Consider the following 25,493-nt stretch of genomic DNA (forward strand, 5'->3'; position numbering starts at 1 on the left):
GAGGTGCATGCTTGACTCCTTTAATTCACGGTGAAATGACTGCAGTGGGATTCTACTCTAAACACTTTCTTAGTTCCCCCCATTGAAAAGCTGATCTGAAGAAAACGATGTGTACAGTGATATAAAAACAGGATTTAGTCCTGAATGTAATGACCAATAGTTTTGGTTGGTTGACAGGTATGCAAGAATTTTCTCTAGTGTTGAGGATTCTCTCTGCACTCTTCTAATGCACATAGTTGGATCAGTTGTTCCTTCCCAGTAAAAATAAGGACATGCTTCACAAAATAGTTTATGGTCCATGTGTATATAAGCAAAACAAAACTATGTCAGTGAATAAAGTGACCACGCTCCTGATTTGGCATTTTTATTTATTGCAAGCGGTGAACCAAATTGGATTTCATAGTTAATTTTTCCAATGACTCAATTAAAAAACAAAACAAAACAACCCCTGTGTGCTAAAGTTTATACAGACTTGACATGGTTTATTGCATCAGTATGCAGAAACAAAACAAATGGTTCATTTAACACTTGGCATGAAGGTACCTCAGAAAAACAAGAAAAGGAACATCGGTGTTTTCTTTTTAGCCAGGAGGGTAAAGTAGATATAAGTAGGTATCTGCTGTCGGGTATCTCTGCTGGAAGCTTATAGTTTGCAGATTCAAATAGAATGGATAGATGCATTTTAGAGTTAATAGCTTCTCTGCCTCTTATACTAGTTCCTTTCTAGTTTTTAAATGCAAACAGGTCATCAGCGATGTCTGATATGATTCCCTAGGCAACGCTGGTATTCACCTTAGGTGACTGCCATGAAAAGGGTGCTGCCACCCACTTCCTCCTCACAGCAAACCAGCAAACCTCCATTACGCATTAAGTGGTTGCAGCGTTAGAGGAGGACAAACACAGCACCCACCCTCATCATCTGACATCTACCAACTGTGTTACCCCTACTCGAACCATCACAGCAAACTCACATTGACAATAAGGGTTAGGAACACAGCATTTCTAGGTGGAAATAACCTCACAGAACTACTACTTGTTCCTTCAGAAGTCCTTAAAATATTTTCCAAGGTAACACGTTAAAAAACATTGCCTCAGTTAGGCTACGACAGGCTGAAGGTGCAGCGGCGTGTGATCTGCATGGCCTGACAAATCTGCAACCATAAGACATGCAAACTTCAAAGAGAGATTTGGTACTGCAGCAGGCTGATGTTGCTCTCTGCAAGGTGTATTTTGAGGGAAGAGATACTGCACGTATCTCCAGCATGTTTTCCTGAAGGATTACTACTGGCACTACTTGTGTCAAATTCTATACGTGCAGTAGATGCTAACTTTAGCCTGCGGGTTTCTTGGCCACGTCCTAGTTCTGGCAATAACACCTTTTTGTTGAAAACATTTCTGTGCCTTCTCCTGGAGCTTCCATTCCTGCTGCATCCTATCGCCTTTACTGCATGTCCTCACAGCACTTTACCTAAGTAACGATATGATCACTTTATTCATATCGATTTTCCACAACCAAAAGCTAGGAGTATTTTGAATCTGTAAATATTCCAAGTATTCTTACTCGTGCTGTTCACAATTTCACAAACAGAAAAACCCCACAAGCTCGTGGATAGCTTTTGGGCAGCATTACTGCTAGAAGGCTTCCTGCCCCCACACTGCCTGCGTACAGCCACAAGGCAGCTCAACCAGGGAGACCAATCTACCTGAAAAGTAGTCCAGAAATGAGTATCTCTGGGATTTGGGAGCCAAATCAAGTCCCTTCCCTCACTGCAGGCACCTGATTAACGATGGCCGTGTTTGTGGCTATTCGCTGAACTGTATTCCGCAGCACGTTCTGCAAAGTCCATGACTTCAGACTTAGCACACGCAGGCACACAAGAGAAAGCTGACTTTTATTATCAGACAGTCCTGCTGCTCCAATCGCAGCCGCACGTTCCTGCGCTGATAAAACATATTTTCTGAAGACGCAAGACGGAGGATTTCCATAGGCGTCGGGGTTTCCAATGCTGCCAGGGCCGCTTCCGACGCCTGACGGATGACACCGCCTCGCAAACCGGCGCTAAACGGGACGTGGAGACGCCGAAGGCCGACCCGCGAGCTCCGCCCGCTCACCCACACCGACGGCAGAACCGCGGAGCGGGACGGCGCGGGTCCCCCCGACGCGCGGCGGCAGCAGCGCTCAGCGCGCCCTTTCCGCGGGCGGGACGCCGCCCCCCGGCTCTCTCACCCCCGCACGGGCTGCCGCCGGCCTGGCGCTCCGAGCCGCAGGGGTGGCGCTGCGGGGCCGGGATCCCCGCTCCCCGCCGAGACAGCGCCCGCCGCCATTTCCTCCTCGGGCGGAGCGGGGTGAGGCGAGGCGAGGTGAACCCAGGTCACGAAGGCGCGGCACCCACGGCGCCTGCGCGGCCCCCCTCCACCGCACCCCGCGCTCTGCTCCTCGATCTTGCGCACGCGCGGAAGGGCGACCTGCTAGCTCGAGAGTTCGCCTCTTCGCCCGCCGCCCCTCCGCGCACGCGCGGACGTGGCGCTCCGGAGCGAAGGGCCGCCGTGCCGCGGCTTGCAGTGCGCCGTGACGCACGCGCGGTGGCGCGAGGCGCCGCGGCTGCCGGCGGTGGGCTCGGCGGCGCAGGCGCGGTGGCGGGGATTGGCGGGCCCGGCTGCCGGCGCTGCTGCCGCCGGAGAAGGCTGCGTGCCGGCGGCGGGCGAGGGGCTGCGCGCGGAGAGCGGCGCTCGCCGGGAGAGGTCGGGCGGGCGGGCGGCGGCGGCCGCGCCGGGAGCGGGGCGCGGAGGGAGGCGCGACTGCGGGGCGGGCGGCTCCGACGGGCTCGGCTCCCGAGGAGGGGGCGAGCCGGGGGACGGCGCGGGGCGGCCGCCGAAGTTTGACGGCGCCGCCGGGTCCCCCGACGCCGGGGCGGCGGCGGGGCGCGGGGAGGGCGGCGGCCGCCCTTGAGCGGGGCGCGGGCGGCGGCGGGGCCGGGGGGCGCTCGCGGGGCGCCCGCTAGGCCCGGTGACCCACTTTGCTCCTGTCACAACTCCCGGGCACGTTTGGAGCGCTGCCCGCCTGGCCCGCCGCCCGGCCCGGCCGCTCCCGGCAGCGCGGCGGGCGGTTGCAGGCCGCGTCCGGGCCCGGGGCGCTGCGGGGCGGCGGGCGGCGGCCCTGCGGCAGGTGGGGCGGCCGCGGTCCTCGCGGGAAGGCGGCTCTCGAGCCTTCGGTGCTTTCGGACGTTCCCCGGAGAAACTCGACGGCGGTGGCCGCAAGTGCGCACCCGAGCGCTGCCGCGCGCGCCGAGGCTGAGCGCCGTTCCGCGCTCCCCTGGCTCTGGGCGCAGTGAAAGTGCCGCGGGTCGGCGCGCAGCCCGGCCGCCCTGCTTTCCACGCGAGCCCGCTTACGGCCGCCGCGGGGTTCCGGTTGGTTTCGGTTTCAAATGGCTCGTACCTTGGGCCCGGGGCATAAACTCGGAATGCGTTTGCATGAGGAGCGAGGCTTGTAAACTCCCCGGGGGTATTTACACTGACATCTTCGTAAGGGCTGGGCTCTCCTGTGAGCGCTGGACGTTGACCTGCGGAGAGACAGAAGGAAAGCGAGGCTCAGCCGTGCTGGGACGCACAGAGGTGCTAAGTAGCGTAGTGGCCGAGCACAGATACCGACCTCCTAAATGCTGACAGCAGGTGTGTTCCCGTGGCGCGGTTTGACAAGCAGCGCTGCAGACCGGAATTGCCGGCCCTCGTGTCCCACTGCCCTCAGCCCCACCAGCACCGCGCCGCGTGGAGCTGCATCCTGCAGAAGGCCGGCAGCGATCCCGGTTAAAATTAACTACTTTTTTTTTTTTTTGATGTGGTTATATTTAACCTCGCTCATTGCTCTGGGTGACAGGTGTGCCAGAAGGCAAGAGGATTGTTAGGGCAAATGTGCTAGTGAGGGAAGTGCTTGAGAAATACACCATGACCGGGGCAGTCCTGGCAGGGCTGTGTGAGCAGCTGGGTCGCACTTCCATCATATCACACAGGAGTAAAACTGGTTTTATCTATGGATATCTGTGGGTTTGAAATCGGGCAGCATTTGATTGTTTTAGCAGGGAAATTCTACTCGATAGAGTGCATGCTTTGCAGATCTTGCTACTGATTTTCATGTATGTATCCATTCAAGGTCCTCAAGGTTGAAAGCGCTGAAGACGTTGCTTTCAGATAGATAAAATACTGAATGTTTGGGTTGGAGTTTTTGGTTGAATGTGAGTGCTGGTGCTGTGAAGAGGTGAGAGTTTTGTGAAGAGTTATCTCTTTAAGAAACAGTCCACATGGTTAAAAAACAAACCTGAAAGCCTCCCAGGTTTGATGCTTGATACTTTAAGATGTTATTCAGGCATACCTTGTTTTTTAATTCTTCTGCATCATATTCTTACCTCAAAGAGTTTAACTTACATAGGTAAAATAAAGGATATGAGTAAAGCAATGAGTATTTTTTTAAATGCTTAAAAGAGCTCATAAACTCCTTCCTGTAACTAATTTTACTGTTTTTATGCTCAACAATATAAAAATGGAGCGGTAATTACTTTAATTTGTAGTGTTGGTTAATTATCTTGTTAGCATAGAATTTCACTGAAGTCATAAATCTTCTTAGATTGGCCTGGTTGAGGGAATCACTGCTTTCAAAAGCTTTGAGCTTTTGCTGTTTTTTGGCCCTGGTCAGACTCTGGCTGGAATATTAATAAATTAGCAATAGAAACATCACCCTCTGGGTTCCTTATACAAAGTGGTTGTATCAGGGTAGAGTTCTTGATTTATTACTACAGGCAGTAGACTTGTGTTGAAAATAGTTGTGAATCTAAATCAGTGGGTAATTTCATTGTTTGGAGCCCCTTTTTAGCTCTGCACCCCTCCTTCAGAGAGGGGCACTGTGTCCAGAGCTGCACAGCTTCGGCCTCGCTTAGCAGTTGATGAATACAGGTACGAATATTTGGCTGCCTCTTATTTTCTGTTAGTGCTGAGAAATTGCTAGCAGCGTTGTTATTCTGAATTCAGTTGTGCTTCAGAATAGAAGGAGGTGTAAGAAGTGCACCTTTGGTCGTGTGGCAGAGCCTGAAGTGAAAGATTCCAGTGCCTTGGTGTAATGCTGGCACAAGGGAGCACAGCCATTCTCACTGGGAGGCTCTCTCATTCTCTTCTGTGTGGTTCACCTGGGGAAAGCAGCTCAAAATTGCAGCTGGATGCTCTATTAGTTCAGATAATGGGCTTCAGTGGTAGTTTGAAACTGTTAGGTATTCCCCAGTTCATTTGTTGCAGGAGTTAAAGATTGAAACGCAAGGAAGAGAGGAAGAACACTCATGGTTAATGCAGCTGCCTGCTGCCCTGAAGGATTGAATTCTCAACCCTACAGCTGCCACAAAATGCCTTTGTAATGCAAAGGCCACTTTAATTTTGGCATACCTCATGCCTGAGTGTTTAATTTTATGGCCTTAATGTTCTCTTACCGTAGTCTTAATGTATAATATAAATTCTTAAATATAGCTGCTTTCAGAGTATGTAATCATATATTTAAAGTTTCTTTACTGTGCTTTGCAGTTCCCATGCGTTTAATACTCAGTGGAAGCAACATGATTTTGTTCATGGAGTCTTTTGTCACCTTACTGTTTGCCTGCTTTGGACTCTTTCCAGCTGTTAGATTTTGTCGTTAAAATCACTGAATTAGGTTTCTTACTCTGCAGTGGTGTTCTGAGGAACAGTGCTGACTATATCATAAAATCAGCTGTAGCAATATTAATATTTTATTCAGTATAGATCCATTAGAAGTAGGTACACTGTGTAAGATTCAGGACTGCTATTTCAGTAGAATCTTATGAAGCTTAGGAGATACTGTGGGCATTCCCCGTCTTCCCAATAAAGATGTATCCAAGCGAGGCTTAAGAGTGGTGACAAATGCTTTGTCCTTGTAACAGTGTTTAATAATCTCTAAGTATGTGAGAAAGCTTCAGTTCTAGAGCTAAAACCATTTGACTGGTTATGACAGCCTGCTACCACAGGACAAATGGCGTTGGAGTAATATCCTTATGTTAAAGCAGAATGAAACAGTTCTTGGAGAAAGATCCATCTTAAGAGAATTTAAAAATAAATACTGAAATGTAAACATTGTGAGGTTCTGTAGATGTAAAAAGATATTTGCAGGTGTTTCTGAGGAGGTTTTGATGCATGTTTTTTTGGTATCTGGCCAGACCCAAAAGGAATAGAGAGGAGTCAAAACTGATTTAGATGGGTTCTGAATATCTAGTCCAGCATGAACTTTTAGCCATATGTTGGCTGTGTTTTTACAGGTCTCTGTAAAAGGTTTCCAGGCACCTTGAAGCTTTGTTCTCACTCAGATCCTCCGTGCTCTTGTCAAAACGGAGCATCTTGGCACCTCTGCCTGTTTAGTATTCATAAATTAGGCAATCTGTAAATTAGGCATTCACTTGTCCGAAGGCATGTTCAAACTGCACCTGAGTCACACCTATGGGATTGGACTCGGGCCAACCTGGTGACTCTCCCTTTGGTTCAGAAGCACAAAGGAGGGATGAGGTGGAGGGTTGGTTTTTTTGATGTCTCTTTCCAAAAAAAACCAAACCTCAGATGCTCCCAGCAACAACGAAAAACCCAAACACTAAAAATCCACTTTTCACTGCTTACAAGGTGATTAAAGTTTAACTGGGCAAAAGAAAAACACTATGGTGCTTGTTTTCTTGGAGCTGGAGATGAAGGAGATAGGCAACTGTGTTGTGGCCTCTTCCAAGAGCTCTTCAGTCTTTTCTTCCATATAAAACTTCAAATGTCATTCGGGAATGGAAACCAGAACTCTTCTCTGTCATGTTGGGACCCAGAGAGTCTGCATGCTGTTCAGCAAGCCTTTTACTTCTCAGTTTTTCTTACTTGCTCTGAGGACTGATGCTGGAAGGAGAGGTCAGGAGTTGATTCAGCTTCCAGCACAGCATGGAACCTGCAGAGAGGCTGTGGTCTGGACCCCTCTGGAGAGTGGCTGTGATTTCTCTGTTCTGGCTCACTGTGTTGTAACTGTGCTGCTGGACAAAAATGAGAACGCTTATTTTCCCTCTCTCTGGTGTGTCTTGATGAGAAAAGCTTAGCTATATACATCAGGATTGTGAATACTAACCTTACCAGTGTTCTAGTCCTTCAGAAACAGGAGATGTTGAAGGCTTAGTTTTATGTTTACTAGTTACCTTTTAATGTCTTTGTATCTACCAACTTTTTTAGAAGTATTGCTGAGCAATGCAGCTTGGCTTTGGTTCTTATTTTTTCTACAACTACTTGAAAGGAGGTTGTAGTGAGGTGGGGGTCAGCCTCTTCTGTCAGGTAACAGTGACAGAATGAGAGGTAACAGCTTTAATTTGTGCCGGGGGGGAGTTCAGGTTGGATGTTAGAACTGAATTACTAACATCTTGTGGTAGTGGTGGAGCTATGGGATACCTAGAAGAGGAATGCCCGAGAGTGGGCTTATCATTCAACACAGCATCTAACTTTTAGATGCTTAATAGTGGGGTACAGTATTGTCTACAATGTAATACTAACATTGTAGGTAAAACCTAAAAGTTCTTAGCATGCAGCTCCCTAAGTATGTGAGAATATCTCAGGTGGCTGATCCCATAAGCATCCCATTAACTGCTGACCTGACAGTTATTCCCAAGTTCCAGCACTGCCTTATGAGTACCATCAGGAAGAGTTTGTGAACATATTAGGAACAGCCCTGTAACAAGTGGCCCTTGGAAGAAAGAGGAATGGTAATGTGTGCATTTCTTAATATGCATTAACAAAAATCTGAGAAGCAGCACACAATTTTACATATTAAGTGATTATTTTGGAGAATATTTGAGTATGAGATAGTAAGATGAGATGAGATAATAAGGAAGAAAGAACGCTTTAAAATGAATTGCATTAATATAACTAACTTCATATTTCCAATTCCAAGAATTCCGCTGCTGCTGCTGCGGTAGTAAATAAAACATAAGTTACCATTTTTACACTTTGTGAAGTACATCCAGGATGATAAAAGCTTTTATTGGTGTAGTAAATATTAGTTGCTGGCATTTAAGAGTATGTGATGTTTTTGGTGGCTGTTTCACTGCATGTTTAATGCAGTGTCAGAGACTGGTGTTGGTCTTTCGAGTAGTGGATGTTACTCACACGCACTCTGGCAAAGCTGTTCTGGAATAATAATGTTCCAGCAGCTTGGTGGCTGCTCGCAGGAAGGTGGTTGTGAATTCTGAGGGGGTAAGCTCATGCTGATGTGAGCAGGTGGGAGACTGGGAGTTCTTCCCATGGAACTTGTCAGAGAAATGCCAGAGGCTTAGGCTTAGTTTTCCTTGGTCATCCAAAAGCTTCAGGCTGTGTTAGGGGGAAAAATGGTGGTGTGTGGAGGGACTTTTCCAGCCCCTTGTCCACGAGGGGTTTGTTTTAATATTTGAAACATAGATCTGAAGATGTGAGAAATCAGGAAACGTTTCACCAAAATCTGCTTGGCTCAGGAAACAAGCAACAAGGGAGGTGGCTTTTTGTTTTTCTTTTAAGCCCAATTTCCTACGGAAAGTGATTGATGCTGTTTATCCCATTCTTTCCTTACATATTTGCCAATAGCTTTTGAAGTCACAGACCAGTTGCAGCCATGTTTGCAGGAAGGACGGAGATCTCAGACTCTCACATTCCTACAGTTTTGGGGAAGATAAACAAACTGGGTGGAGGGAAACCTGTCAGTGCCCTTTCTTGAGAGAGAGACCGCGCTGCAAGTCTGGCACCGATTTGCTTTTTAGCACGTGCAGGTCTCTGCTGTGCAGGAGGTGATTGGGTGTAGGATGCCTGTTACTGCAGGGCAGGGGAGTGCTGACGAAAGGTAGAACTATAGGAACTGTGCCCTATTGTCTGTTAATGGGTATTTTGATCATTAACTGAGGAATTACTGTTCTGATCGGAATTAGTTTGCTTATTTTTAATTCCTGGACAATTCTCTGATCAGTAATGCCAGATATTCTTTTCAAAGCTCTGTGACAGATGTAATGTTTACAAATTTTGTAGGATGCAGAAGCTTCAATTGTTACAATATGTTAGTTACAGAGTAATAGATGTAAAATAGTTATGTGGCTTTGACTTGTGCTTATTTTAAAGGAGTTTTCATAGTAACAAGTATTCTGAAGGAAACCAGCTTTTCCTCTGTCTGTGCGTAGAAAAGCAAGTAGCAGCATGAATCATGGCTTCCAAGAACTGTCAGAGTAGGAATGCACGTTCTCCCCCTATTCACACACTTTCCTCACTGTCAATTTTAATGAGGTAGTATGATTTAATAAAGCTTTTCTTGCCATCCACAGCAGCAACATTCATTATATGTAATCAAGCTGCTGTTAGCAAGTGTGTGGCTGAGGGTGAAAGTAGAGTTTGGAACTTGCGTGCTACTTTCAATGGTAGCTTGTTATCATCTCAGTAACCTTGCTTAAAATACATTTCCTTATCTAGCTGTACTAAATGCAAATTTTCAGGTGAAAATGTTTTTGTTGTTTTGAGTTTTTTTTTCAGATTGTATATTGTTTTTGCCAGCCTAGCAGTGTTAAACATTTTGTGCTGCGCTAAAGGTTTGCATGATGTTTCCCAGATAAAGACCCAGTTCCAGCCTCAAAGAGCTTGTGATCTAAATGTCAGTGATATAGAAAATGAGGAGAATGAGCTCAGAAAAGGGGACGAGGATTCAAATGAATGCAAGTCATAGCAAGGAACTTAAACAAGTTGTAATTTCTAAGAACAGCGTAAGGAACCAGCACAGAAGAGGGTGAGAATATAGAGGCAGAAGACAGCATAAAGCAAATCCAAATAGTATAAAGATTTGAAGGAATAGAGGGAAAATATATTACTGAGCAGGATTTGGAAAACATAACATCAGAAGAGTAGGCAGAATCAAGATGAAGAGGAATGGGGATGTGGTAGGAAACGGAGACAGGAAAAACATAGAAGAAACTTCTAAATTATGGCTTTTATGAAAAGAAAAAAAAAGGAAGGAGACAGGAAAAGGGTTGGGGAATGTGCTGGTTTGATCGGTTTGGCAGGAAAGCTGGGACACACATCCTAGTGCTAAGACTTTCCCTTACCCCCTGCCCCACCCTGACATTTAGCTGTCGATTTCAGTTGCTTTTAAAAGGAGTGGTGGAACAGCAGTGGGCCTGAAAACTCAGGCATGCGTGTTCTCCTGCCGCTGTCTCCCATTCTACTCAGGTTTTGTATGAGCTGGTGGAGTTCTTTATAAGTTTCAGCACCACTGAGGTGGGATTGTAGAAGCACCTGGCATCAGAGGTGATTTGGGCACTATTGCTTAATATAAGTCAAAAAGGATCTGAAATGTTTTTTGCTACGTTATCTGAAATTGCTTTTCCAAGTGATCTTAAACTGGTACAACCTTTAAATGGAAAATTAAACGTATGGTTGGTTTACGTTGTTTGAATCTTGTTTGCTTTGCTGATACAGGAATGTGAAGTAATCTCATACATTTGTATAGAATGTTTTTAAAATGTCACCTAGACGCTTTTCCAAGCCTATTTAAAAAAAAATATATAGATTGATTTCTAATATTAGAATGTTCTCCTGTAAGGAAAAGTAGATAAATATGATAATCTGCCTTTCTTCTCGCATTAGACTTATCTAATGAAATATATTTTTGAAATAGCCTTCTTCACTTTCTGGCATTCTTTGTCTCTATTGTGACATCTTCCAGCTGTGTTGTATGTATCTGGGGACAAGATGGGGAGGAATAGGGATTTTGAAGTTCTTTTTTTAGGTATCTTCCGTCAAAAGAAATTTGTTTTCCTTGCGTATGGTGGAAGTAGATGTGTGGATGCCTTAACAGATATACTTTGCCTCATATGCAAGGTATCACTGCAAGGTATCAGCAGTGATAACTAGCAGTGGTTTTCCCTGCAGAATTGTCAGCAGTTCCATATATATAAAATTCTTCCCTATTTGTAGGAGTACTGCACTGATACTTGTAGGAAACGGAGTTGTTTTTGTGAAGTAAGTAGTGTTTGCTTACGTAAATATTTGGGATATGGTTAGCTTCTACTCAGCAGAACTCACTGAAGTTTGTTTGTCCTTAGTGAGGGGAAGATGGCTTTTGTTCTTTCTTGTGCTGTGGTATGCTGTGTTCCCTAGGAGTTCTGATGTGGATAACACCTACTGTCTGAACCATAATACAAAGTTAAGATTGTATCGGTGTACTTCTTTCCTAGAAAGGTGGCTGGTGAGTTACTGATGCTATGGAAGAACGGCGTAACTTGCTGCAAAGCAATTGTAACATTTAGTAGGCACTGTTAGAACTGTAACTGTTGTGCTACCCTTAGGCCTTTGTGTTAGGCTGCAGGCTGGGATTTCAGGCTGGAGGAAGTTCAGACTTCAGAGCTGAGTAAAGGGAGGGGTGTACATCTGAAGTTCTACTTCCTCACGTGTATTCCAGTTTTGTGGAGTAAAGAGTTGGAGTGTGAAGTTGTGAACACTTTATGGCTAGAACTAAAGTGACCGTAATAGTAGCAGAGGAAATGGGGCAGCAATCAAGTGCTTATCCACAAGTTGTTTCAACTAGATTCATTTTCATAGAGCTGTTTTTTGTTTTGTTTTGTTTTTTCAGAACACTGTGCCAAAAAAGACTTCTGCTCAGATGACATCACATTTGGACTACTAAAGCTATCCACCCACTCTTCAAGGCATAATGGATTTCTAGGTAATTTAAGTAAGTATGTAGATTTTATTGCTGCTAAAACAGTACTGCTTTAAACAGAAGCATCTTTTTTTCAACCTCAGGCAAGGTAGACATTCCCCTTCAATTTGAGATTGAAATTAATGTTGTGTGGGTGCCGGAACAGACTTCAAATATGCTTTTAATAAGCTTCCATCCTGTAGACAGGAGCATAGAATAAAACAGTTGTGCCTGAGAAACCAGAAGGAAAAGAAGCAACCCATGATGGCACCGTCCTTAGCAATGACATATGCTAATGTGGCCTTGCTGTTTTAGGAGCCTGAATTAGTGTCTCTCCCAGGGATGTGTTGCAGCGAATGAGCGTATGCATTGCTATGCTCACAGCTTGTTGGGGTCTTCTTTCACAGATGCTCTTGTTAAAAGTGGTAGTGATACTCCATTAACGTACAACTACATACAAAGCAAACAAATGCATCTTAATAGGTTCCAATTAGCAGTCCCTCTGTTCACTTGTCATCATCTTCCTGAAATGGTTGCATCTCCCCACTGCCTTGATTTGATACTCTGTGCTATCCAGCTGAAGACGGGCCAGGAGGAGCAGATTTCCATCTTTGCAGGATTCGTTCATGTCTTGTCATGCAGTCTGTTTACTGCATGTATTGATTGTATATCCATGGTCACGCAAAGAGGAGTACATGAGACTGGGCAGGTAGTTTGAGGAGCCTTTTGTGAGCAGCTGACAGAAACCCTTTATGTATTCCTGATATTTTATCATGCATTGGAGATGGTTGGTGTGCTTATAGTTAATGATGCTCTAGGCTTTCTATTCGAAGACCTCTTTTTTTTTGTAATTTTACAGGATTTAATGAGCAGAAATTCTTTCTATTATTCAAACTTCGCCAAAAGTTGCTTCAGTTCAAGCCTTACCAAAAATCAGCTTGTTTCTGAGGAGATGGAAGGGGAGGGCAGTACTGTTTTCATGATTCGAGCTGCATCTTAGAAATGGGAAGATATAAGACCTGCGTATGTTAGAGCAAGCACTCAAGTGCTTAGGAGACAAGTAAAATTTTAGGAGAAAACTAGAACAGTTATATTGCAGTATTGGGCTATTTGCTTTGTGCCATCCCACGCTCTTACATGAGGCAGCATGATAGATTTCTGAAAAATACCGTTTCTACCAGCTCATTGATTTGCCTACATCTGTTTTTCATCTGTCCAAATCAGGTGAGGGTAAGTCCTTTTATTTATAACCAGACAGAGCAAGTGAGCATTCTCTAGCTGGGTTGTGAATAGGTAAACAGACCTCAGCTGCTCTGCTCCTTTGTAATGTCAGGCACAAGCACTGAGTAAGGAGACTTTCCTCTGTGCTCTCAGTGCTTTTCCTTAGCACACCCCCAATATTATGTTCATTCTTATTTGTGCAATGCGCCTTCAGTAGGATATTTACATAATTATTTAGCTTTTTTGGTTCAAATTTTCTTTGTTATGATTATTTATTGCTGCTCTTGTGTTCAGAAAGATTCATAATAAAATGGACTGTTTGCAATAATGTGTGCTGCATAAGGTTATAAATTTACAGCAGAGGATTTTTTGAGCATCCTGATTTCTTATACATGGTGTAAATATCATAGATATTGCTTTTTCAAAATAACCTTTTCAGACCATGAAGATTTGTTTTGTTTTATCAAGAACTTGTATTTTCCAGGCATGCTTCAGCTTTATTTACCACTTTTCTCTCCATGGGCTGTTTTCCTTTGCATTTACAGAAACGAAAGGCCGAATGAAAATGTTACTTTCTCATAGGCTTTCTTTTTTTTTAAAAAGTGCTGAAAATCTTCAGTTCAAAACTGTCCTTAAGCAACAGAACATTTTGTATTTACTCTATAAATGTTAGTTACAAATGCATTTTTATATATTTACTTTACGAAATAAAAACCAGAATATTCATAAATGTTGTCCTAATGTTTTCCATATGAGCAAATGGCTAAGTAGAGATGAAAATATTTTCAATGCTGATTTGCAGAAATAGGAAGAGAACAGAGATTTGAAAGTTGTTAATTCTCCTTGACGTGTGTGCATATGTAAATGCGTGCAGTTCAGCCTCTGCTTTTCTGGAAATGTGCCTGTGTCACCACTTGTGGAAAAACCCCTTTACTCAGGAGAAAAGTCAAACCACTGTCATTTAGGTTTGTTCTTACTTGCTGTACTTCCATAGCATAAGAAGGAATGGTGGTGCAATCGGAGCCCATCCATAGGAGATGGGAAATGTAACATTGCAGGGCAGGTAGTTTCTCTTTTTCATAATTTTTGGGCTGCTCTATCTATCACAGTGAAGAAAAATCTCAATTTATTTAGTAGGTTCTAGAGAGGTAATGATCTGCAAATTGTTTCTTGATACCCAGAAGATTTAAAGAGAAAGAGATTGCTTCTGAGCAAGCTCAGAGTTTATCCCAGGTTTTACCTTTGGATCAGAGGAGTTGACTGAAATTAAATAAAGAAGTGAAGTTGCTGACCAAAGCAAAGCTATGCCCTGGGCAGGCAGTAAGGAGGGAGAGGAGCCGTGCTTTGTCAGATTATTCTAATTGTGAAACAGAGTAATACAGATTTGCAAGACAGGCAGGAGGCTGTAGTTCCACTTTGTTTTGCTGAAAACAGACTGTGTAGCATTGAGGACTGTCTTAATGCTTCCCCTCCCACCTTTTGCTTATCACAGGTTGGTACTGAACTGTTTTCCAACATTTTGGACTTTTTGTGTTGAACCAGACTCAAAGGTTTCTGGTGTTGATGAATTACAGGAAGATGGAATTTGTGTTCCATATAGGAATAAATGAGATGACTTCTTACTGCTTCCATTTTTATAGATTAAGAATGTAGCATTCGTATTTCACAGATGCCTAATGATGCTTACAATCATTCAACAGAATTTTTATTATAGTTAATGAAAATGATTATTACCTTATTAGTCTGTCATTTTTTTTTTGCTTTGAAGCCCAGGCCCACACAGAATAAATCTAAAATACACATAATATCTCATCTCTTAAAATTTCAACTTACGAGAAAGTTTGTATGTATTTAGTTTTTTTTTCCTTACAGATAATTTTTTTTAGGCATTGTTTGAAAATCGTTTTCTTTTCATCTCAATTTCAGCAAATGCAGTGTGAAGCCCATTCCTTCATTTGCAGAAACCTCTGGAAAGTTATTTGGATGCTATATATTGAATGTTGGTGAAATTAGGTGAGTCTCTGTGAATGTTTTAATCATTCTAAGCAACTGGGTGAGTTAATCATGCGAGACCAAATCCTGTTTATAACTTACAGTGCTAAGATACAATCTGGCATTTAATTTAAAATCTAGAAGATTAAATTATTAGATAAGCAAATGAAATAGCTCAGAAAAAGAAAGGTAAATGTTATGCAGTGTATTCCTGGATTTTCCCTTTGCTTGTGTACAAATATATTTGTAATGCAGTTCTTTTGTAACATAAGTTTCTTGATTCGTTTCCATTGGCATATCTGCCACAGCGTTCCTGTGGCTGCTCTCTGGGATGATTGAGGTCAGGCATAAACAAATATTGCTATATCATTAATCTGTTTTCTTTCTAAATTCCCATAGTCATTTACTGCTCGATGTTGAGATGAGTTTGAATGACAGAAGCACAAGTTCATCTTCAGCTCTTTTAAATTTAGTTTGTTAGGAGCAAGTTGAATTTTGGTAGTAGCGCTTATAGACCTGTTTAGTCTCAGCTGTGTGAATTGCAAAGTGAGAAAAATACTGCAAGCTTCGTCTGAAAGTTCAGAGATGCCAACACCTTCAGTTTTCACTTGCTGTATTTAGTAGCACAGGTAATAAGAGGAAATAAATTACTGAGATACAAAATCTGAAAGAAATAGCCAATAGGTTGGCACATACTGTTTTCTGTTTAGTTTTGCTTTTAACACTGTGAGCACTTAAGAGCAAAAGCCTGTTCTGTTTTGTGAGATGATACCTATTTTCTGGATAGGAAGAATACAATTGAAGTATATGCACTACCATTTTGATTTGTGTCACTAATATGGTTTTGGACAGAATATCTCAACTAATTCCTCTTAGTACCTACTGGTTCACTGTGATTGAATTACATTTCTTTCTGAGAAAACAAACTTTTAAGTCCTGCTGCAGGTGTGAGGTGCTCTTCTATGGGGAACATACAGGCCTGAATAAATTATTAAATCCGTGGGGAACTTTGAGTGGCCTGTGTGATGGTAATGTTTGCTTCTGGAGACTAAATGAAATCTAACCCAAAATAAACCTGCTTGAGCAGTGTCTGTGCGAGCTGCTTTGGTCTACTGATCCTATTCTACTGCTCCAGTTTACTTGCTGGTGGTGACATGGACAAAGTTGTTAGCTTTGATTATTAGTGAGAAGCTGAGGTTTTCTTTGCAGCTTCTTTTTATACAAACTGTCAAGGAAATAGGGAAGAAAAACTGCAAATGACAGTAAATCAAATGACATATCACAGCTGTCTTTTGTAATTGATTGTTCTTTAATCTGTCTTCCCTATTTACGTTCTTAAATTGTGAAAAATAGGAGTCATATGATTTTTTAAATAATTTTATGTACAATACTGAAATTAGTGTACTTCCTACTCCAGATTTTTCCTTGAATTTTTAATTGGTGTTGATTTAAAAATAAAACAAAAAGGCCCAGAGTTCTGTTGCAGCCATTGAGTCTGAGCAAGACAAAAAAAAAAAAAGGTGGTCTTCACAAATGTTTGCAGTTTCTGTTGTTTTTCTATGCATTGATGTCAAGAATCAATACTGATTTTTTTTTTGTGCATTTCTCAGTTTGAGGTTAAAGATGGCAGTTGTTAATGCTTTGAAAATTTAAGTAATATTTGGTTGCAGTGTTAAATCACTTCATCTTGAACTAACAGTTGTCAGAGTTCTCCCCATCTGTGCCTATATAGCTTTAATTCTCCCAAGTCCCAGGAACTTGTGAACACTTGATGCTAGGGTGATATCCTGCCTGCCTAAACCAGTGATTAGGAATAAACTCAGTTATATTTCCTGTTTATCAGATTTTTCCATGTTTCAGCTCTTGATGCAATTTTTTCCCCAGAATTATTGCCAGATTGCCATTGAGAGCCATCAGTTCTTTAATGTGATCGTTAAACAAATCTAAAGTTGTAGCACTACAGATATCAGCACCATTTTGGAAAACTTCAGGTTGTTATTTTTGGGGTGTGTTTTTTTTTTTTGTATAAAATGTGGTGTGGGTTTTTGTTGTTTTTTTTTTTTTTCAAACCAAGTTATTTGCAGAGTAATTAAAATTGGTTATATTCACAACATTATTGCATATTATAACTAGCATGAAAATGTTAGATGTCATATTTTGTTCTCCCAGGCCTAAAGCATCTCTCTGTTCAAACTCTATAACCCTTTCTAAAAGAAATCTTTACATACATGTTTCAGAGACTTCAGCTAGCAAAAAAAACCCCAAGACATTAAGTCAAAATCAGAATTTAATACTCTGGTGCTTCATCCAGCAGACTCGAGAGGAGGCCTTATTGAGGCAAGAACAAGCCTTTAAAATGAAGGCAAATGTTGAGAGTCAAAACTTGAAAATTGTAAACCAGCAAGTTATGATGAGCCCTCATTATTTTAAGTAACCTTGTCTTTGGAATATTGCTCTCTTCTGTATTTCATTCTCACTCTGTTTGTAAATTAGTTCATGCATTAGGCATAACTAAACTGTTTCAAGCCTTAACGTATGCCTAAGTAAAATATGGCTGTATTCATTAGCCTTTTAGCATGTGGCCTCAACATCTGATTTATATTAGTTCCAGTGTTTTTTATGAATGCTGATAACTACTGGTATCCTACTCCAGAGTTAAATAGGAACCTAGCAAGATACGAGGAATCTCTAATGCTTTTATAAATACTTTCTTCATGTTACTTCTCAGGACTTAAATACTCAGTCTGAATTAGATTCTGTTAATAAAGTGAGAAAAGATCCTAAATGAAATGCTCTACCTCATTTGCTATGATTTCAGCTATTAACTGTAGGACACATGTAGCGCAACTTGATTTTTAACTAGATCCTTCTTGCTATTTGAGATGGCAGTCTTTTAAGCATTGCTAATTTTAGTATCCTTAGGAATGACCTGGAAGGGAAGGTTGTAAGTGTTTGTGAGTAAATCACGGTGATGCTAATTTGGGAGTTGTTGAGAACTTGAGAGAGCAGAGAAGGCTCTGAGGGGGCAAGAAGTAAGCACGCTGAATTGGGTTTAGGTAAATAGAAGTAGCATCTCTTATTGTTCTGTAAAATAAAAGCTGGAGAAGTTGCAAAAGAAATAAAGCTGATGGAAGCCTAAAAAGTGCTTAAAGAATCATGCTGATGTAGTGTGTGTGGTACCAAACAGCTGATATCATTTCATGTTGAATAATACAGACAGTGCAAAAGAGTAATGGTTCTGATGTAAATAACTTGGAGCACTCATACGAAGCTCTTAAAAGTGTATAGAGAAGTATCAGGATAGAATCTGAATTTCTGAAAATAAAAAAGGAGTTTAATTTGAAAAATTACTTTTTTTCCACATACCGTTTTGAAAACTCTTATTTGAGCAGCAGAGTTTCAAAACACTGGGGTTAAAAATTCTACTGTTGTGTTATATTCTATGACTTTCAGTAAGTATTACGATTTTTAAAATATTTTTGAAAGTGCCTGCAGAATGGAAAATGGCTGAGACTAGTTCTGCTGCAAGTGCTGAATTACTCTGCAAGCTCCAGAAAATGTTCATTAAAAAAATACCTGATGTTTGAAGAGGAATTGTCGTCATAATCTATCAAACTAATTTTCAATTAAGGAGACCAGACTCAAAGCTTTGGTTGTAATTGTAGTTAATGGGAACAAGGAATTTGTTGGTGCTTTGGTGCTTCTCTGGTGACCCCCAGAAGGTGAGAGAGTGGAATTTCTGAATTCCACATACTAAGCACAAGTTCTGAAGGTTTCTGCTTGTGTCAGTCATGAGCCATAAAGGAGTGCATGCTGCTGCTGCTCAGAAGCATGAAGAAAGAGCTTGAACAAACATGACATCTGCATAAACTGATAGGATATCAGAAAGATAAATGGCTAAAGACAGTTGTTTAGAAGTTGCAGTGCTGCTTCAAATTGCAGTGGTATTCCTTTTAATAGCATTAATTGAACATTCAGAAATTCAGTTGTGCTCAGTACTCTAATATTTGAACATTTAAGCAGAGATTTATTACCATGTATGTAAGGAATGATTACAGTAAAATTACGTTGCATTTAGAATTTATACACTGCTGCTGTATTGTGTTTCTGCATGCTTTGTGCAGTACTGTTCTTTCTTTTATATACCATTTTTCCTGCCTGAGCAAGTCATGCTACTTGCTGAATGTTGTGATGTTCCATTTTGGTCCTTGTTTATAGCATTTGAGGTGGCTGAAGGATACCTTAAACTCTGTCCCCAGTGTAGCTACAGACTGTTCTGCAGGGGTTTCTAGGAAACATCTTTCGTCTTGGATTTGTCTATTTTTTCCATCTAAGACATTTTGTCTGAGCAGGAGTTGTAAAGCTTTTTAATTTATTTTGCCTTTTTATTTTCCCCTATCCAGTTAAGGTACTTCTTGCTATTGTAATGAAGCATGTGTTCTATGTCTCAGGTTTTGCAATCACTGTGATTCCAGATGAGCCTGGATTGTTGTGCTGAAAGTTCTGTCAAAAGACAAACTCTAATGTTTTGTGTGATGTGATGAAGGAGAGCACAACAGTACGGGTGTTCAGAATTCTGTAACTATAGTGTTAAGACTTTGATGTATAAACTTACTCTTTCTATAACAGGTAACTGTACTGTGGAGAGGAAACACTGAAGGACTTACTGGCAGACACCAGAATTATGGAGAAGTCCTTGCTAAGTCTTGTTAATCTTATGAATATAGCAGGAACTGTGTGCTAATACAGATATGGGGGAAGAGAGGGAGCTGCAGGGAGGAGAAGCTACTTGTTTGGTATTTTTGACTTGGACTTTGCTTGAGTATTTGAACAAAAAGTGTTCCTTCTCTTTTATTTTATGGTAACACGAACATGAAGTTTTAGTTCCTCTTTCTTTTCCAAGACAGTTTCCAATGAAGTGTTCTGCCACTTCACTCCACAGGCAGTCAGTCTGCTCTTCCCAAATGTTTTACAGGATAATTTAGTTGTGCATGAGTCATGCGTGCTGGGAAATCTAAGCGTCAGAAGCAGTTGCACAGCTGTACAGATTGAGGATTGTGCAATCAAATTAGGAAAAAAAAAAGGCCCATCACTAAATATTTTTGAAGTGTTGTATTAAGCTTGTGTTTCTGAATGAGATGAATAATTAAGATTCAGATTAAATATTAGCTTTCTACAGGACCTGTCATTTATTTTTGAGTTGCTGTTTTCAACTGTCCGTGTTTGTTTTTTATATTTGTCCATTTGGTACTCTTGCACAACTTTAAGAGTTGTGGTCTTAGTATAAGTCATTCTTTCATTAAATTTCTGTAGCTACAGGTGAATAATCTCATAGAGTACGTAAGTGTAATGTAAGGTGTAGATATGTATGTGCTTTGCATTTCATGAGTTTCCTATTGAAAAAGCTGAGTTCTGGAATTCTTTCTATATCAAGAAACTAAGCTCTGCATTATTCTGAAATACTGCATGTGTGCAAGCCTCATTTTGAAATTTAATTTCTTCCATGTTGTCACACGAGATACAGCAATTCATGAGAGAGTGCAAATGTTTAAATATGGAGCAGACTTCTCAAATAGGAAATTCAACACTGTCTTTTCTGAGCAGAAACTGAAATCACATTCCTTCTAATTTTTTTCTCTGGTTGTAATTTAACACATGGTGTAGAACATCATGAGCTGGCATTGTTGCCAGAATATGTCTAACCTGGTGATTGACTGCTTCCCCTTCCCCCCTGCCAACATCAGGCACACTGAGCAGCCGTGTGGTGAAGCGAATGTGGATGATTTAGCTGAATGAAACAATGATTGGGTTGCCTTTAGGCTGGTCTGGCTTTAGGCTGTGTTGACTGTGTGATCAGCAGTAGAGAGGGAATTTAATACAGTTGTAGAAATGAGTGGCAAAAATAATAATTTGTACAAACATTATCTTGAAAATTTTCAGCTTTACAAAGGAATTTGATAAAGGTGATTAGAAATAGATACTTTCTCTATGAAGTCACTTGTGTCTGTAGCCATGCCCTTATCTTCAGAGGCTATGCATACCCTGTTCCTGCTATCTTATGCATGGTAATTTTCATGTATACACTGATCTGGAGGAGTACTGAATCTGTCTCTCCTTATTCTAGATGAGTGCCCTATGCAGGAATAAGTCTTTGTCTCCTATAAAAAAAACAAACAAACAAGCCAGTAACAACAAAAAAATTCTTAAACTTTCACAGCTTAAGTTCTTAGAGGCCTTCTTGGCTATCTTATTGACTTCAGTGGTCTCTAAAGTGTTTTAGAATGCAGTAGTGGTAACAGCAAGAAATTTTGACCAAAGGTTTTTATTTGGGGTGTTTTTTTTATTAGTTGGTCTGATTCTTCATATACAAACTATGAGCATTCTTTTGGATTATTTAAAGCATTAAATATTCTTTGGACTAAATTTTTTGGTCTTGGGTACAATTTTGAGAAGGTTCATTTGTATGCATTTCAATAACTGCTTTAAACTACCTTTCACACTTCACAGTGCACACATGCACTACTACTAAAAGTCTGGCAGGTAATGTGCTCACCTGACATGATTAATTGTAGTGCACTGACAAATGTTTTTTGTTGCAGTAATAATAATTGTAAGGTCTCATTTTTTTACATTTAAACATGGGTTTCTATCAAAACAGAGCAGAATTGTTTTATGGAATGGAAGAAGAACCTAATCTACTCTACCTTGTTTTGTATGTGTAGTAATTACAATCTGTTGATTTTGATAGTGGATGATTTCCAGAACAGTTTTCAAAAAGTATTTTACTTGCTGAAAATTCTTCCCTGTTGTTTTTTGGGACAGAGAAAGAAGAATGCTTAACTTGTTGATTTGTCTCATTTCTCAGTGTAGTAACAGTGTTTTAATTAGTTTTTTTCATTGCATTTTTATTAATCGTAATAAAGTGAAAAGAACTTTTTTGTTTGTCTGGTAACTTTATTCCATAGAAAATAATTATCTTGTACTAAACAGGTAATTTTCTGGAGTAATTAATGATTTTCAGTAGGAATTTCAGTTTTTGAGTACATACATGGTATTATTACCTCTTCGAGCTTTTGAAAAAAACACCTGACCTGTCAATTACATGCATTCTCAGTTGTCTTTAAGAGAATAAAGGAATGAAGGTGGAATTTTGTTCTCTGTAATATAGACCAAGCTTAGATCCCTCTTGTGAGAACAGCCGAATGTCAAGATTTGGTACAGTTTAGAGCACTTTCTTCTCTGCTCAGCTAACATCAGTTTAGAATCTGTTACTGAGCTGACTGTGTAAGCTATTTCTGCCCCAAATCTCATTAAAGTAGAGATTTTCAGGGACATGAAGTTTTCTAGTTTTGAATTGTAGCATTAACAAGTTAGCTTGTTTTGATTAAAATTCATACAGTGAAGTACTGTTTTTAAATACTCTATAAGGAGGTACTAGTTTTGTGTTTCAGGTAGGCTTTATTATGAGCAAAGTTGGATCTCAGATATGAGAAAACAACACATACTCTGAAGACTTAACCCTTGGTTTCCTGTTTAAAAACCCAGCAGTCACAGATTTACTTAATGGTTTCCTCCTTCTCAGCTGTGCAAATTTTCAAAGGTACAAAGAGTCACAGCTTTTAATAAGAACAAAATAATAAAGGTTGTATTTAAAACTGTGAGTGTGATATGTGAGTTCTTTTTAAACACGTTACTTCGCAAATCTGCTTTTGTGTGGCCAGAGTCAAAAGGATGCAAACCTCCAGTGAAAGTCCAATAAGAGTGGCGAGAGGCAGGGAGGAACCTTATAAAACAAAAACTGGTGCAAGAGGAATTGAAACCTGTAGCTGCAGCCTCCTCTTGTGCAAACTAGTTTCACAGGATTTACAGGCGGCATTTGTGTCGTGCTTGCATGGCTTTGTTATTGAGGGAAGAGGATCTCCCATAAGGAACTGTGAATGCAAAGGAATGAGAAGATATTTTACATGACAATATGGAAGAATATTGACCTGATGGCCCTTTGAATTTATTGTATAAATCTGCTTAGGTTTGTACTCTTCCTTGATCATTGCCAGCAGGTTGAGGGATGTCCTTCAGCTCTGCATTGCTGAGTCCATACCTGGATTGCTGGGTCTAGTTCTGGGCTCCCCAGTGCAAAAGAGACCTGGAACTGTTAGAGAATCCGGTTAAAGGCTGTGAAGACAATGGGAAGGCATAGAGCAACTCCTTTCTTATGAAAAGAAACAGCTGGGACTGTTCTGTCTGGAGAAGAGAAGGGTCGGGGATTTTCTGTTAAGTGTTGAAGGGAGAGTGCAAAAAGAGAAGGGAGCCAGTGGTGCCCAGGGACAGGTCAGTAGGTGCAAACAAACATCAGGAAACCCTTCACTGTGAGGGTGACCCAGCACTGCCTGGAGGCTCTGGAGTTTCCTTTTTGGAGATCTTCCAGAGCCACATGGGCTTGGGTGCCTTGCTCTGGATGTCACTGCTGGAGCAGAGGCACCCGGAGACCCCTTCCAACCTCAGCTATTCTGTGATCCTTTGACAAACTCTGAGTATCTGTATTATAGTCAGCTTATTCCAATATCTTTGCTAATGATATGAAAGAGTGCATAAGTGACACATCAGATTATTTCTAATTGTGGTTAATTCATATCTGAGAAATTAAAGATAATGCAAGTAGCCTGGGAAGAGATGGAAGGGAGGAAAAGAAGACTGATAAGCACTTGAAAGCTAAAGAAGGTGTTCAGGACTTCACTGTTGAAGACCAGTTGCGTGTGAAGCTTTGAGCTACTAGCTGAGTTCTTTCTAGCAACTGCAGGGAGCCGAAAGGACAGGCTGCTCATCAGAGGGTGTAATCAGGCTCAGGCAAGAGTCAGATCATCAGGCTACTCTGTGATATGAAGTCAAGTCTAAGAACAAGCTGGGAAGTCCAACTGGTAAGTTGGAGCCTGAACCCAGATGAGAAATCAGCATTGTGCTCCAGGCCACCTCTTTGATGCGGAACTCCAGAGGACAGGAAGCTGTGTGCCAGTCTTCATGCTGAAGGTAGCAAAGGGGAAGCAGACTCCAGAGAAAAGTGAAAGGATGGCAGCAGATCAGCTGGTTGAGAAGAGATCGGTCCAACTGGTATGGAACAGGGAAATGATGAACAGAGGTGCTTCCTATCACCACGGAGAGATGGGAATCTGATTAGAGAACAGGTCGTGGCTCACCTATCTTAAGCTCTCTTGCTCTCTCCAGAAATCCATACTTACTTAAAACTAAACAAAGCAAATTCTTTCTCTTCTTCTCTGTACTCCTTCCTCCAAAAAGGATGAAGAGAAAAATGATTGGACTGAGGAGGGAAACAGGAAGGAAGGAATGAAGTGAGATAGTGAGTGATAGTGAAACAGTATTCTGGACATAAGAAAACAGATGGATCTCTGTTGGCCGGTTATGTTGGGATGTCTCACTGGAGTAAAATCTGAGAAGTTTGTAGTGCAAACTGGCAGACATAAGTGTTCCTTTGTTCTTGGAAAGTAGTATCAAGATGGTTTATAATTATCTTCAGAGTCTGTTTAATAAATAAGTTCTTGTTGCTATGCTTGTGTTGAGAGTCAGGTATTGGTTTGACTGTTCACTCACAGTGTGACTTTTCTGCTCCTTGGCTTGCTTACTGTGCTCTGTAACTCAGGAGTATCCTGCTGTTCTGTGGCATCAGCTGCTGTGGAAGTACAGACTCTTGTCCTGTGATTTTGATTCTTTAAACAAGATCTCTAAAGCTAATCCTCAGTGATTATAATCACTAGTTTGTTCCCCGGGCAAAATAGGATTATGGCACAGAGATCAGGTTGTATTAAGGATGCTAATCTGATTCGGTTTGCAGACACTGTATTGTTGGACAACTGAATTGTTTCCTATATTTTTTTGTAAAATCTTTCCTGGTTGAAATTATTTGTCTTAATAGTGCTTGTCATCTTCCAGTAATTCCATCTGAGAACCGTAATCTGTAAAGTAAATAGTAATCTGTAAAGTTACTTATAAAATTAAGGTGTACGTAGATACCTCTTTCTTACAGTACAAAGACAATATTGATTCTTTCTCAAAAATATTTAGTAGTGTTACTGTTGAAGTGTCGGAGGAGACATAAAAGCTTTAGTCACTGACTATATACAGAATTGGCTGTTGCCTCGTCTGTTTTTCGGTTCCAGTCCTGACAAAATACTTGTCATGAGCAAGACTGTGGTGTAATTTCACAGTTTTCCCAGTTTTTGAACTTGTTTCTAAGATTTAATACTGTCAGTATGCAGACCAGTCAATGACAAAATTGGTCTGAGGTTACTGAAATTCCTTCAGCCTATAACATGGAACATTTTGTCAGATGGTGCAAATTTTTTTGTTGTTACCTGAGGTTGGATTGTGGCTTTTTACCCTAGGACTTACTCAGAACTGTGTTTCTTTGGCCGTGCACTGATTTGCTATCCAGTAACTGTGTGTCACTCTCAGAATGATAAGTCAGCACAGCACAGAGGCTGCGGTATTGCTAGCTTTCCTGCTTTTGCTACAGATTGAGCAATGTTGGGTATTAATAATTTGTATATCCATGGCAGCAGCT

General features: G+C 41.3%; 1 protein-coding gene across 8 annotated transcripts in view; it reads left to right on the forward strand.

The window, feature by feature from the left end:
* Positions 1 to 2,614: 2,614 nt before the first annotated feature.
* CLOCK (clock circadian regulator) overlaps positions 2,615 to 25,493 on the forward strand; it is a 52,849-nt gene continuing 29,970 nt past the window's right edge. For 3 of the 8 annotated variants that reach the window (XM_031588602.2, XM_031588605.2, XM_031588604.2), the window contains exons 1-3: positions 2,615 to 2,742; positions 11,639 to 11,740; positions 14,855 to 14,941. The gene's annotated coding sequence lies outside the window, so the exon portion shown is untranslated. Of the gene's footprint in view, positions 2,743 to 3,538; positions 4,253 to 11,638; positions 11,741 to 14,854; positions 14,942 to 25,493 lie in introns of those variants that run through there. The other 5 variants (XM_090139424.1, XM_090139425.1, XM_031588603.2 and 2 more) reach the window with 5 other exon arrangements.

Source organism: Phasianus colchicus, chromosome 4 (assembly GCF_987193195.1).
Source record: "Phasianus colchicus chromosome 4, bPhaCol1.hap1.1, whole genome shotgun sequence".
Lineage (NCBI taxonomy): Eukaryota > Metazoa > Chordata > Aves > Galliformes > Phasianidae > Phasianus > Phasianus colchicus.